Source organism: Vanessa atalanta, chromosome 5, assembly GCF_905147765.1.
Source record: "Vanessa atalanta chromosome 5, ilVanAtal1.2, whole genome shotgun sequence".
Lineage (NCBI taxonomy): Eukaryota > Metazoa > Arthropoda > Insecta > Lepidoptera > Nymphalidae > Vanessa > Vanessa atalanta.
In genome coordinates this window covers 4,284,292-4,299,726 of record NC_061875.1, presented here as the reverse complement: position 1 = coordinate 4,299,726, position 15,435 = coordinate 4,284,292, and positions in this window count along the sequence as shown.

Here is a 15,435-nt window from a genome sequence, read left to right as displayed (position 1 = left end):
ATTCAATGGTACTTGTCTGGATATGAAATCGCAATATCTGGTTAAGATTCATGTTTTCTAGTGACTGGACCATCGCAGCTCTTAATGTACGTTAATACTAACTAAGCAATACTGAGCTGTCCTCAATTCTTCTTAGATGTTCTGAGTTATAATTTGTTATTCTAAACACAAACTACAATTTGTGTTGATAAACATATAAGAACTAGCCAAGACCTTAGGCAACAATATATTACCCCAAGTTATAAGAAGAAATGATATTTTATGTAGTTATAAATAAAATTCAGAAAGGACTATTTAACTTGGCACAAATTTAGATCTCACTTCTTTTGTTGTTGAAGACAACAACCAAGGTATATATCATAATATTTAACTTGGCTCTCATTTTTACATTTATGTTTTTGATGGGATACACATATTACCACAGCCCATACAAAATGGAAGTACGTGCTACGTCAAAATACTTTTTTCAACTTGTAATAAGAATGCACCGACGCGATATGTTCCTGTGGTTTGAACATGTGAATCTTAATCGAAATTTATGGATTCAAGCACCTCTGAATTTTCATATGCTTAGCTTTTAATTATAGTAAAGGAAAACGTCGTGAGGAAATGCATGTGTCATGCGAGCGTGGTGGAGCTCCAATAATTCCCCTCAAGAGGAGAGGTGGCCTTAGCCTCAGGACACTAACAGACTATCTATATTTAATTTTTAAGAAGGCACACCTGTACATAGTCCATTGATATAATCACTATTAACTATTCCTTTTTATGGGTAAAACGAAAAAATAATAACATACTACTATTTTTATAGTACTAAGAAGGTACACACATGGTATCTGTAATAGTGAGGAACATTAAATACTTATTCATTTTTCCAACAACGAGAGCACCACTAAAGTAGGAGCAAGCTAGGCTGTTACCTAGTTAGCCGAGTTTGCAAAAGGCCGAATAAGATGCCATATTTATTTCTAACTTACGTATTTAAATATCTAATAGGATTAACGTGCTAGCGTCCGTTAGTATTACTTGACTTATCCCGTCTTAGACATCAGATAAGCATAATAATCCCTCTATATAGGATTACTTTTGATTCGTGAGAGTGTTTAGGGTATGATATTTATAGTATACGATACGATATTTCTTCTTATAAAGTGATAAATATCTGCTGTGAAATTTTTTAAGGGTGTATATTATTTGTTAATCTTTTAGTTCGACTCATACTATATTCGAATAAAATTGATAGATGATGAATGTGTCAAATTTAAAAATATTTTTAGTAAATATATTGAAATTTCGTTAAACGTATTATACAAAGGTAAAATTATTAATACTCGCACATTTAAAAAAAAAAAGTTTTTTTTTCAAATAATTCAACAATTTTACATTTAATTTAATTTACACTTTTAATTATATTTTATCTAACCTTTAAACGGACCAACGCCAAAACTCGAACTGCTCTCTTGAAAAATATTTTGGCGAATAGCAATCAGCGTTCGTCCGTAAAAAATTTAGTTCTTGTTGGTTAGATGCAGATCCTCACATAAATTGGCGAGGCGCCGACGGATTCAGAGCATTAATTTGTGGTAAATCGTGTGGAAAATGGAAATTTTGTGCAGCCTCTGGCATCGCGGGGTACAACATTATTTTGGCAGCTGGAAAACTCATAACTAGTACACGAGCACGCGAATCTAAGCTCAATACCGAACAGATAAAGTTGTTTTTAATAATCACAAATTTTTCACATACGCAAATAAGACGCAGAATTGTGATGGCGTCAGACGTGATGGGAATATTTCGTTCGTTTTTAATGAGAATCAAGTTGTTTATATATTTTTATTTGAGATTTGGGGTACAATCTTATTGGAAATTTAATTTTGAATATTATTGCGTATTATTCTTCTTTTTTTTTGGTAAATTTTTCCTTAAATGTAATAAAATTGAGTGATGAAATTAGAAATTTTATTTATCTCAAAAATATTGGTAACACGGCGGTATTCTTTTGAAGATATTTTAATTGTTTTTTTTTTTTAATTATGTATTTATAAAGAGACCCTAACTTCAATCTCCTCGGAATAGTAAGATTTACAGACTTGAAATTGCCTTTATGTTTCTTTTATTGAGTAAGGACGAAGTATCAGTTATGAAGGAGTTTCACAAAATTCAACTCCTCGGGGAGTTTTAGGGATGACAAATATTCTTATCATAAGATTCAAATTTCTGAACTATATATTCTACAAGATTGAAACTTGACTGACATTTGCCTATTATTTTTTTGGTGAGCAAAAATAGTCACTTGAAATCTATATTAAAAGTATATATGCGAAACTCTATCTGTTACCTCTTGACGCTTTAAGCGCTGAAAATGATTTAGATAAAATTTGGTCCATACATAGTTTGAGTCCCAGGGACATGGACCACGGTATTTAATTTATTTTCTCGAGGAGATAAGATGGGAGGTGACAGTTTGCGTGCTATGGAGTAAGTTTTAGAAACTTCGTGCGATTAATGCCGCAGGTTCATCTAGTAATATATCATAACGTCAGTCCAATAAAAGAAAATAACATCAAAGCTAAATAAAAAAATTATGTAAACGAATATTTGCTTTGTTTTCGTTAACTTTTTAACTTTCATTATGATAATATAAAGAGAAAAGTTGAATATGAAACATTAATTATGTTATGATATACTAAGGATATTGGTTTAAAGATAATCTTAATTCTATTAAACTGTTTTGTGTTCTTATTACTATAACCTCTATTAGTATTTGCCCAAAGAACACACACATGAAACTTTTTCAATAAAAATCTAAAATTTAGCACCTCTAAAATTGTTCAATTTAAGTTTTCTATATTCTGCAATTTTAAATTTATCTCAAACGTGAAATCGTTCATTTATCTAACTATAAAATTCAAAAATTACTTATAAGAACGGTTTAAATATAATATCTTTGCAATTTGCATAATTTGTAATTGCTTTTGGTACGTCATACTAAAATGTATCTTGTCGAATATTCTAGATGTGGGTGAATTAATATATCTATAAAAATTGGGTACCCACCTGGGTAGCTACGACCCAACAAAAATAAAAAATAATAAAATAAATTCTAATCTCTACTAATATTATAAATGCGAAAGTAACTCTGTCTGTCTTTCTGTTTGTTGTATATACACATTGTCAGTATAGAAAAGGACACATAGTACCTGTAAACTCCTCTCTCTCACACAAGCGAAGCCGCGGGTATCTAGTTACAGTAAAAAATGTGTCACTTATTTTGAAATAAAATAGTTTTTTATGCCTTGCAATATAAAATTTATTATATTTTGTCTATCTGTCTCGTTGATCTAGTGTCTACAACAATCATGTAAATCCCTTGGGTTAAATTCTGAAGTTGGGTCGATATAAACTTTTAAAGTCAGATATTTATATGTTATTGTTTTATCAGCTTGAAAAATATGCTAATTATTGCTGCTTGGTAGAACATATAATTATGAATGGATGGTACCACCAAGTACAAGTGTTTCAATTAAAACGTTAAAGGTAATTGATACAACTCTAGTATCCTTAAATTCGTTTTAACGAATCGTTTTTGAATATCGTATCCGGGCTTTAGTAATCAATGATAGTTTCCATAACGTGATGAAACTGGGCTGGGCTCGAAAGCATTAGTTATTAAACCCCGCACCCAGATCATTGAATTCGCTTTTCCAATTATCTAATTTGCTGATGGTATTAAACGATTAATATCGATTTTATGTTCCTTTCAATAGAGTGTACTTAGTATCTACAGGCTAAACGACCAGTGTCTACATAATTTATCAGTTTTAGGGCTTGCTATTTTTTTTTTTTTATTTGACTGCACATTTGTTCAATTTCTTAAATTACATCAATAACCATGAATTTACGCGTCTGTTGGGTAGTTTTTTTTTTATTTAGTATATTATATGTTATGTTAATTCCTTACTTGGTGGTATGACTTTTTTCAAGCCAGTTTGTCTAGGTAAGCCACGCATCAGATACTCAGATAAACAGCAATACTTAGTATAGTTGTCCTTCGGTTCGAGTGAGTCAGTGTGACTACAGGCATAAGGAACATAATATCTTAGTTTCCAAGGTTCCTAGTGCATTATCGATATACGACATTACAACATTAACAGACTGTAAATTTCCCACTGCTGGGCTAAGGTCTCTTTTTGAGGAGAAGATTTGGATATTCAACCACGCTGCTCTAATGCGGGTTGGTGGATACACATGTGGCAGAATTTCGTTGTAATTTGACACATGCAGGTTTCCTCACGACATTTTCCTTCACCGCCAAGCACGAGATTAATTATAAACACAAATTAAGCACATGAAAATTCAATGCTGCTTGCCTGGGCTTGAACTCGCAATCATCGGTTAAGATGCACGCGTTCTAACCACTGGGCCATCTCAGCTATCGATATAAGGAATGCTTCATATTGCAGTGGTGCTTACTTACCACCAGGTGGCGTATTTGCCGATCCGCTTTACTAAGTTTAATATCATATAAAAAAAATATGTAGTAAACTTGTACACTTAACCGTATTTAGTCTTATTTCTTTTCCCTGAGATTACCTGGAAGAAATTACTCTTCAGAAATACCACAGCCTTATGTAACCACTGTTAGGTAATACAGTTATTGTTTAATTTTCATATGAAATAGTGTATTAAATTCACATTATGTGAAATTATCAACAATTTAATGACCTAATGATATACACGATACAATAATAAACTGTTAAAAATAATTAGCTCTTTTAATTAATATGGGCTAACTGTCGGATACTGTGTAAACGTTACTTTGTAAATTGCGAGTAATTTACCTGCTCGAAATGGTTTTGCCATGGCTCACGAAATGTTTATTTATGACAAACAATTGCGATACAGTGACACAAACGTAGCGGGTAAGTAATTGACGTAACATCGCATTTTAATATATCATAATAAAAAGTACTATTATAATTAGTATTTAAATAATAATAATTGAAGTGGATAAACATTGAATATAATAATTTTACTGGGTAACAGCGATACAGGATTGCTTAGTGTACCAAGGGATACATTAAAAAAATTTTTGAAGTTCTACTTTGTTAAATAATCATTTCTCACTTTCATTTATTATTATTATTTCTTATGATATGGGTAGGTGGGTAAAACGTCTGATGATAGATGGGTGCTTCATACCCAGGCGGGTTTGTACAATGCCCTACCACCAAGTAATCTCTTCAACCCACCCAGGATTAATATTTAATCCTCTCACTTGTAGAATATTTGACAAGAAACATTTCAGTGACGTATCACACAAGCAAGAAACCGTTTCTTATATCAAATATTTAAAAAGAATTCACGTTTCAGATAAATATTACGAATTATAGTATACTTACATTGATAAATTTTAGAGGTGAGATGAAATAGCTTCAAGTTTGTAACTTACGGATAAGCTCTTTGGGTAAATAGTAATAACAAAAACAGCAGCTATATGGTGAAAAACCAATAATTATTAATCAAAAAGAAAAAATATTTACATAAGATTTATTAGCATTAAGGCTTTAACTGTATAAAAATAAGAATTAAAACTAGTTAATGTACAAATCATGACCGCGAGAATGCAAGCAACAAAAGAATAGTGTTAGTATTCATTAATTTAAATAGACTTTATGCAAGAGGTCTCATTTAAATATGAATAATAATACGCTGTAAAGGAAGCTGGTTTTCATAATATAACGTCATTTGTATGAGATTTCTGATTAGATTACTCGAGCATCTTCACTCGCACCGGCGTATACACAACTGAAATGATGATAGCTGACTGAAAATTGCTTATTATATATTCAAAGAAGATTGCGTTTGCGTTTTTTTTCTAGCATCTCTTAACCCGCACATATTATTAATAATATATTATTATAAATTTTATTTTATTATTTTTTTTTTGGTATCAATCTCTTACTTTTTTTAATTTTATGAGGAGGAAATGCATTTACGCTTGCCGCTCGGTTGATGGACCGGAACAGGTATGTGGGACTCAACCGGGGGCATGAGGGCCCCGTGCCAGAGCCTAATGCCCTGTCCTACCCACTTAAACCTCCTCAAGTTTCGTCGCTCGTGACTTACAATCGCGGCCCCACCAGCGGCAGCTACCGTAAGGCGACTGAACACATGGAGGCCCGCCTAGGGCGCGCCTTCCTTCTCTGCCTCCATATCGAAATGTGACGAACTCCCCCCAGTCCGTCAAAAGCTGACACCCAGCGGCGGATAAGATGGTTGGCTCCGCCGCTGACCACCGGTGTAAAATACCTAGGAGGCTCGAGTAACGAGCTCTCCCTCCTTCTAGCCAACGAGGCCACTCATACACTCCACTCTGCTCAACCAGAGACGTACCAGGAGCGACCCCGTGGTTTCCCACCGCGTCAGTCTTAGCGGTGACCTACGAACAAGCTCAAGCCAACCTCGTTGCCCAGGGTACACCACGAGGAGGTGACTGACATGCACCTCATCAATCCCTTACTTGAGAATCTTATTTAATAGTCAATATATGAAAAAGTATAGTATAAACATTAATCAATAAATAATGACATTCGTATCGCATGTAATGGAAATAAGCTCACTTTTCTAGTACATTTTAAATAAAAAAATTTTGTACAAATCTATGGCAAATATTTTTTTTAAAATATATTTTACCACGTTTGAAATTTGCAAAAATAACAAGCTTTTTAATCAGCTGCGCTTATTTAATCAAATAATAATGATTATTATTTAAAATAAATATATTTTGTTACGTAAAGACGAGGCTTACGACTCTGTCACTCTCAAGTATTCTAAAGCGTATTCACTTTCTCTATAGTTTGAATAAAACCATCTCTACGAGTTTAAATATAATTATAAATTTCATATTCTTAAAAATGTTAGCATAATTATATCCGATTACACTTTAATAATTTAAATCTAATGTTTATTACATTTTGTAAAAGTCTACTTAAGACGGCATCGATGGAGAATTGATTAGTTCACTTGGGGTAAGAAATACATAAGTTTTATAATAATTGTGATAATTATTAAAGCAAGAAATATATGTTCTTAGTAGTTTTATTTGCACGCTGATCTTATATATAATACCTTATTTATTTACATATCGGTTAAAGGAGTAGTATGTCATTAAATTTGTATCTTTTTTACAGAGCTAAAACGGCAACGATTTTGAAAGGAAATCATAGATACAGCAAAGTCTGACCTATGATAATCGCTGAATTTTCGTGTCCTTAATTTGAATTAAACTTCAAGGGTTCCACGCCAGATTGAGGTGATAGAATGAGCTGCTGTATAGAATATTCTTCTGAAGACTACAGAAGTCTTCCAGTATTGGAATATGAACGGATTACTTGTTTACTAATTTATTAGAAGTTCTTTTACGCGGCATACAGTAGATTGAACTAGCAGGAATCGTCACGTAAACGAAAAGCGTTATGGAGATCCAGGTGATCTTATCATAATATAAATCTCTGTCTCTTATTATAAAATAAGATATAATACATCATTATTTTTGTTATAGTTTTAATTAACACAGGATATTTGAAAACAGTTTTATTTCTTGATATATAATTATTCTCAAATGGTGTTAATTTATTCCATTTTGTCTTTTATTTATGTATTATGAATTAATCTCTACATAGCGAAAACAACTTCGGGCGTCCCACGACACACCTGTTTATATTATAAAATATTTTCACGTATAGATGTTAATTTTATATAAAATTGAAATCAACTGTATATAATGAATCGAGAGCTTTCGAAAGGTAAAATTTTGCGGTTCGACAAATCCGGAAAATCGTCCGACGTGAATTTTGAATGAGTGTTTAAAGGACTTCGAAATTACGATGGAAATCGGGTCAAAATGAGAGACGTGTTCTGAGTGGATTTTTCAATTAACGTAAAAAAATAAACATGTCACTTGACACATACTTATACTGACATCAATATTCAAACGATGCCAATACGAAATCGTAATTGAAAAAAAGTGAATTAAATAACATTGGTTTTTAAATAATTTTCTAAAAAATACTATACTAACTGCGAGTTCGACTTCGCAGAATCATCCTTATTATATATTCTTTACATTATATATTATAGATATTTCCGATTATATTTATTTATTTGATTCAATCAATGAAAAAAATATTGTCGCTCGTTTTTTTATAAAAACTTAATTAATGATACTTACACTTAGAGACTTATAGAAAGTTTTTGATTTGATCTGAAGAATATTGCTATGTAACGTATGTGTAATATTGCAATTATGCAAACGTAATAAAAAAACAAAAACGTATTTATTTGGAGGTTGATCAGACAACTTAACTTATGTTATACTAGTCAAGTTAAACAAATTTATTTAAATGGCCATTGAACTTATTGAATTTTCAAGTATGTTAATTTGAGGCATTCATAAATCGTCACCATTTCTATTACTATTGTATTTACATATAATTTTATACTCTACATTTTTATTTTAACGATTCAACAACTTTAGTCTTCTATCGATATATATTCTAGCGATTACTGGAGCTTGTTTGACTTTAACCTTTGGTTCATAGGCAGGGGACTGAAACGTACACACAAGGTACCTATTACTAACACTGGTTTATGAAAGCGTAGATATGACAAGCGCAGTGAATGGCTAGCTCAAAGGTAGCACAGAGCATTGAAAAATGAGAGAAAACAACTTTCGAATTCATAAATATTTACATAACCTTGTGCTTGGCAGTGAAAGAAAATGTAGTGAAGTAATTTGCATCAAAAACGTCGTAGGTAGGACATGTTTCGCAAATTTGCATTGAAGTAGCACGATAACTCAGTTTTATATACTTATTTACCTTAGAGTATTGTATTAATACTTTTTAAAGCTCAGTGCCTTTCATTTTTGCAATCATGTTGAATGTAAACGATTTATTTTAGAAATGTTTGTTTGTTATGTCTACAAATATTGCTTTTGTGTCTTTCACAATTATAACTATAAAAAAAAAACTACAAAAAAAAGTGTTTATTATTTTGTCACTAAGAAATAATTATAAGATTTAAATACTCAATAGATTTTAACTATACGTTATAGTAGTATTTTCATGAAGGTTTTCTTTTTTATTCCGGTTTCATACAAAAACTGTTTATCCAATGGCTCTTAAACTTATGTTTTATTTAAGTTTATAACTGGAGGATGGACACAGGCTGTTTATATTGAAGAATTGAGATATATCTCATCGTGACAATGTAGGCAAAGATGAATTGTCGGCCCGAGTGATTTTAAAACGACGCTTCCCAAACTATTACTTATACTCGACTACATAGAGCCACTGCCTTTGTGGAGCAATGTGATCCTACAACAGAATCACAGTAAGCGTCCAAAATCTTTTTTTTTTATGACAAAGGTGGCAAACGAGCATGAGGCTCACCTGATGGAAAGTGACTACCACCGCCCATGGACATCTGCAACACCGGGGGGCTTGCAGGTGCGTTGCTGGTTCCACAGAGAGGTTGTGCGAGGCAGAAAATGCCTTTAAAACCGCGCTGTTGTGGATTTACGGACATCTAAGTGGTGCGGGTGGTCTTCCTCTATCTAAATTAAAAAAATTATGTATATAAAAAAACGCTTGTGTGCAGAAGATTCTTGCAAAATTAGTGAGTTCAGGATCGATAGCACACCTCGAGAATGAAACGATTCCATCCTGTTTCTTTGTTATATTGAATATATTTTGTGAACAATTACAAATTGATAAACATACAAACAAAAGCAAAGTTACTTTCAATGTTTCTCTTCAGGTCAGGGTTTGTACTTTTCCGAACCAGATATACTTTTTAATTTGACAATCAATAAATAATTGTAATGCCTCTACATATATTTAATAAAGGATTTTGCATAAATTATGAAGATGGTGAAAATTTACATGGTTGTTAGGGATACTTAAGGATTAAAATTTCGAAAGTCCTCTTCTAATGTATGATGTATACCAAAAATGAGAATACATCTTTATTACTTGGTGGTAGGGCTTGTGTGGTGACCCACTCGTCGGGTCTTCTAGCCCTAAACAGCAATATTCTTATAGATTGTTGTGTTCCGGTTTGAAGGGTGAGTGAGCTCATGTAATTACAGGGACATAACATTTTAGTATTCAATTTCTTGGGATAGATTCCTGGGCAAGGGTTGTCTTATTTTTCAAGCTAAACTAACCGCATTACAAGTGTCAGTAAGAATATATTCAATTTATATGTCACGATGTATTTATATTTCTCAAAATTAAAACATAACAATAAATAAATATAAGGATAAAAAGCAAGATCTCTTTTGTCCACGATTTTCTAAGGTTATCATTATAATAAATTAGGCAAGATGTTTTCCATTCAGGAACTATATTTGTATTACTCAAAATAAACCACATTCATCCCATTCAATTTCACGATTCAACCGTTTACCTTAATCGCAATAAGTCACCCTGTGTTATCTTAAATAACAATTCACCCTGCAACGTACCGGAGTGATAATTTACGTAATTTCGTCTACCTAATTAATTCGCAACGCGCACTGAATTCATAGGAGATAACACTGCTTCAGTTAAAAGACATTTAAGTTAAGCTGAGGATACATTTAAATTAGTATAAAGGATAACAAAGGATGTTTTTATTTAATTGGGACTGTTCTTCTCCGGGTTGAAAAGCTTTAAAAATAAATAGGTTTATTGGCTTTTACGACTTTTCGTAATTGGAATTAGCAAAACGATAGTATAACACATTTAATAAAAAAAAAATATTTAAAAAAGGAAAGTAGAAATCCCGCAATATGGTAAGCGGCTACAATCACTCGTAGTCATTATAATAATGAAATTATAAACCATTCCATAATAAATATTCCATAATATCCATACGAACTTAGATTTTATATCACTTGGGCTTGTAATTAAACTAGTAATTGCGGGGTATCTTCACAAAGAATCTAGTACATACATAGCCTTACGTCCTGGTAAATATAATCTAAAATTAGATTATATACTTTAAATATTATTATACAACATGATATTTAAATGAATTTTGCCGTTTAAATTCTCTGACTTGTACAGAGCTTAAATTTAGTTTCAAAGGGCGTACTCTACGGCTTACAATAAAATGTACAATTTTACGATTAATGAAATTGTTTTAGAGGTATGCAATAACGTAAAATTCATGAGGACTTGAAATTTTGTAATTTAAATAAAATAGTTAAAATCGTGACTCGAGTATATAGAGATTACTTTGCCTTAAAATCGGTAAAATTGTGTTAATATTTTATCAGAAAGATTTTTTTTTTTTACATAGCGTTCGTTAGCGAAGTTGTAAATGGCAATGGCCGCCTGATGGTAAGTGGCCTTTAGCCTCTTTAGGAACCAAGATGTTATATCCCCTTTGCCTGCAGTTACACTGATTCACTCATCCTTCAAATTGGAACACAATCCTAACTATTGCTGCTTGGCGGTGTCATATATGTTATATAGAGCCGAGATGGCCCAGTGGTTAGAACACGTGCATCTTTTTTTTAAATTTAAATTTGTGTTATGGAAATCAGAAGTAACGACGGTACCACAAACACCCAGACCCAAGACAATGTAGAAAACTAATGAACGTTTTCTACATCGACTCGGCCGGGAATGACCCATGAAAACCGTTGTACACACTACTCGACCACGGAGGTCGTAAATTAAAAAATGTATGATAAATGGATGTTACCTACCCAGACGGGATTGCCGAAAGTCCTACAATCAAATAACATGATTACATTGATAATTTACTCTTAATGATAAAATTTTTTAAATACGCCCTTCAAAATATATTACAACCGTAAGTTTAGTTACACGATTGAAATAAGAAGTGATATGCTGAATAGTTGTCCGGTTTATATTTGTGTATGCCTATGTTAAAAGAATTGCATATATTTTAAGGGCAAGTAATTTATAAGCCATTGGCATAGATAATCGTTCAGGTACATGCAATATTCGCATTTTATACGAGTGTGAAACACATAGTGTAGCAGCGTTTATTAGTGATTTCCCTAGAGGATCCTATGCTGGGCTTCCAAATTGCTACACGTGTACCGAAAATATACGGCTTAGGAGAAATGTTATCAACATTTCAAAAACATGTGTACATATAAATTCTATAATCCGAATAAATTCAATCAAATCAAATATAATACAAAGTGCAATTTTACCTCTTTAACTAATAAAATCACAATGGGATATGCATGTATATATCAGAGGTAGTGACGTAATAGAGTTTATTGTTCTAATTTTAAATAGTTTATAAAATTGTATTTATATTGTTATATTTCAATACCAACACACGACCAATCAGAGTAGAGGTTAGCCTCGAGCCGGATCAAAACACTATTTTAACCTTTCGGTAGGAATGACGTAGTGGTTTTGTAGTTTGTGACGGGAATTTGAGTAATACGAATAGCGGAATGCTGGATCGAGGTAGATCTTGGGAAGAGAAATCAAAATAAAATTGTAGTTGAAAGATGTAAACTATAATATATAAATGTAATATACATTTAAATATGGAAGCAATTTAAAATATAAAACAAGTGACGATAAATTAAATAAATGTTAAAATAGTTTTATTAACGAAATAAAATTTATAGCACACATTATACTCAAACTCGTACGTGCTTTCATCCGCCTGTAATTATAATATGAAAGAGAAAATGTTTTATTGCATCAATAAGCCAAAATTTAATTTTATTAACATGACTACATATTAAATAAAATTAGGTAATGTTCTAATTATTAAAATTAACGCAATAAAATCTTCTGGATCTGAGCTATAAAAGGGTACAACAAGGAACAACATTAGGTCCTTTTGTTTTTTTGGTAGTTATAAATGATCTTTAAGTTAGAAAGTTTATACAATACTATCTCGAAAACTCGTATCAGAAGGCTCTGCTCTTCCTTAGCGTATAAACATTATTTAAACAATAAATACTTGAAAACCAACGAAATGTGTCTTAATAGTCATTTAATAATTTCTAATTAACTACAGAGTAAGTGGACGAGTATGTGTGATGTTTGTGTTTATTAACTATCTGTCATTATTTTTTAATGTGGACATAATCATATTATATACATATGATAATAATATTAACAAGATTATTATTATTATTTTGAAAAAGTAATCATTATTATCTTGTTAGACTATTAAGAAATATTCGGAAAAATAATATAAAATATAATAAATACATAATAATTATAAAAATACAGGTTTCAAAAATCTGAAAACACACAAAAATTACTAAACATTGAGATCCCATTTAAACATTTTGACAGAAAAAGGCAATAATATTAGCTATAAAATAAGCGCAATTATGGGAAATAAATCGTATATGACAATATTGTACATCGAAGAGTAAATATTTTGAAATCCTAACAATATACACAATAAAGACTACTGGCAAGATAAGAGATTTTGTTAGATTAACTCATAAAACAAAGGTCAGTTCAGCAACGCACATGACTAAAGAGATTTTAGCTACTAAGTGTTCTTATAGGCATGGTAGTTGGCATGATAGCTGGATAATACCAACTGCCAAACTTCGCACTACCCACTGAGAATTATTTGATAGAAAAGTCAAATTATATCTTAGCTTCACTCTCTGACCTCGGATTTGTACTCACTTCAGAATATATCTCATTAATATATATAATCATTTTTCTTGGATTTCTCTAATTATAAATTATTTCGATAAATATATTTTTTTTATATGTGCCTGGTGTTGTGACCTGGCCATTTTATTTTTATACTTTTATTAATTAGTAGCAACTGCCTAACATTATTTGCAGTTACTTTTAAATAGATAAAATATAATTCTGAACAAATCATTTTCATCAAGCTATTATGTCAGAATCCTTAACACAATAATTAACATTATGTATATAAAGTTGAAATCAAATCAGGTTACTGCTTTAAGATCGCATATAGAAGAAGAAGTATAAATTTTGATGTAAATACAAATTCTACACAATTACATTTATTTTTTACTTTATAAAATTGATTAAAGTAAATACACGATTCTTGATGAATAAAGTTTACATTCATAATCATTTTTTATTTGGAAGCACTATTCATTTATTTATTTAAATATATTATTATTATTCAAGAACCAATATATTCGGTAAGCGCTATCTGAGTTTTATATTGTGAACTACATTTCAACATTGTATTTGTGTTTTTCCCGCAATGAACTATACGACCTTTTTGGTAAGGAAAATCGCCAATAGATGTCGTTGTTATAATTCCAAACACGTATGTAAATTAGTTCACTGTATACAATGTTATTCTTGTATAAATTATATAAATAAAACGGTCAATAGTATAATGAATTATAAACAATTCGTAAATTATAAGCTATTGATGCACGAGAGTAGTCAAGTGCATGTGAGATATGCGTGAGCCCGCAAGTGAGGACGTGCGTAAGCCTAATACATATTTGTCGGAGAACATCATTCTTGTTGACATCGTTGTCAATGGTTACAGGCTTAGTGGGCGTCATTAGGGTAAAGAATAAGCACAAAACACAACTACATACAGTATTTTAATTAATATAAAGTCAACTAATTAACACTTTAACGAGTAACAACACCGAACAGCGGGTTCAGGGCACCGATCTGACCTTTTATAGGTAGTCTTCTACACTTTTCCAGATCCAACTCGATCTGTCCCCTTTTCTAATCAAACAAAATGTATCCGTCAAAACTGTCTCAATCTCTGTCAACCAGATGGCGCCTCGACCCCGCTCGAGGCAAATGCTTCGCTCTGATTGGTCGTTACAAGAAATACAATATTCATAAATTTTCTAAGATTAATATGGTTTATAACTTCTTAAAACAATGTAACAAATCAAATATAATTAACTCAAGAATTTTAAAAGTTATTAAAACGTAAACAAATAAGATTGTGTGTCTAGACACGCGGTAGCGTGTCAGCCAAGTTCTAGTAACAGAACTGGTGTGCAGCACCGTGTGTAATATTACACGAACCATTTGGAGCCACTTTTGACCTCCTCATAACTTAAAAACTATTTGACATAAATGTGTCAAATTTGGCTCATATATTGAGACTCGCGAGATACATATGTGTTCCAAATTTCATAAACGCATCTCAAATGGTTATTTAGATATTAACGTCTAAAAATCGTCATTTTTATCACTGACTGACCTATAGATCAAAACTATAACCTACTTCCAGGTGACCTAGAAAGTTGAAATTTGGCATGCAGGTAGATAATTAGACCAATATAAAGGAAAAAATCTGAAACTGGTAATTATTTATCATTTTATTATAATTTTCCATTTTATTGGGTCTATAGGAACACTTATATACTTACTTCCTGTAATAACTGTAATAAAAAAA